Below are 1270 nucleotides of genomic sequence, written 5' to 3'. Positions count from 1 at the left end.
CTTTGGAATAGGTACAAATATACATATTTTTTTCAGTCTGTTGGCCAGGTAGCTGTCTTCCAAATGTCTTAGCCTAGATGAATGCTACCAGGGCTTCACTAACCTATTGAAATATTTCAATTGGGATTCCATCAATCATTAGAGCCCTGTTTTCCATTAATGCCTTCAGAGAAGCTTGGACTACCTTCAGTTCCATTCTTGAGTATATATCTCTTGAAATGGTTGAATATTAACTAGTTCTTTTTGATATAGGGACCCTGTGTATCCTTCCAACTTCTTTTGATGCTTCCTTCATCATTCAATATTTTGCCCATAGAATCTTTTAATATTGCAACCTGAGGCTTGATGTTTGTCCTCAGTTCTTTCAACTTGTTATATGCTGAATATGTGCTTCTTTTGTGTGTTATTCTGAGTAAAGTAGAAACAAATCCATAGAAACTCAAATGTGTATAAGAGAGAATTTTATGTAAAGGGTAATTGTACATTAAGAAAGCATCTCATTGGAACAATACAGAGAAGATTAGCATGGCCCCTGCGCATGGATGACATGCTAATTCATGAAGCATTCCATATTTTTATTTTTGTAAAATAAAAATAAAAGAAAGCATCTCAACCCAGTCCAGTCCAACCCATAAGTTCAATATTAGCCCATATGTCCAATACCAATCTATAAAGTCCTCTTCAGACTCACTAAATATAGCATCTCAGCACTGGCAGGTGTCTCTACATGGCTTCTCTGGCTTCAGAGGTCTGGTTGCATCAGGGTAGGTCCATGTGACTTCTCCAGCTCCCAGAGTGCAGTATCATGTGTCTTGTCAGCAGAGTGTCCTCAAGGGAGTGAGCAGAGAGAGAGAAATGTCTCCCATTTCCTAGGAGGAAAATCTAGAGTTCCCAGAATTCTCAGGAAAAGGCCAAGCCCACACAGGGGCCTCATTGGCTATAGCCCAATTGATGGACTAGACTCCACCCCTTCACTCTTAATCCTCTCAAGTCCCAAATTGACACCAGATTATGTAACTACCACATTTTGGGGCCTATTCACTGTAGGTCAGGGGTTCTCAACCTTCTTAATGCCGTGACCCTTTAATACAGTTCCTCATGTTATGGTCACCCCCCCAAACATAAAATTATTTTTGTTGCTACTTCATAACTAACTTTGCTACTGTTATTCGGGAAACCCCTGTGAAAGAGTCGTTTGACCCCCAAAGGGTTGCTACCCACAAGTTGAGGACCGCTGCTCTAGGTCTTTGCACATTTCCTTACAATGCTT

General features: G+C 40.4%; 1 non-coding gene across 1 annotated transcript; it reads left to right on the top strand.

Annotated features, from left to right (window-relative positions):
* The first annotated feature begins 473 nt into the window (after positions 1–473).
* Positions 474–577, top strand: LOC115870194. The gene has a single exon (XR_004046567.1). It is a non-coding gene; the product is annotated as a U6 spliceosomal RNA (small nuclear RNA).
* The last annotated feature ends 693 nt before the right edge of the window (positions 578–1270 follow it).

This window comes from Echinops telfairi, unplaced genomic scaffold, assembly GCF_000313985.2.
Source record: "Echinops telfairi isolate 266 unplaced genomic scaffold, ASM31398v2 ScPeMD7_443;HRSCAF=831, whole genome shotgun sequence".
Classification (NCBI taxonomy): domain Eukaryota; kingdom Metazoa; phylum Chordata; class Mammalia; order Afrosoricida; family Tenrecidae; genus Echinops; species Echinops telfairi.
The sequence above is the reverse complement of the archived record's forward strand: the minus strand, read 5'-3'. Positions and strand labels throughout refer to the sequence as shown.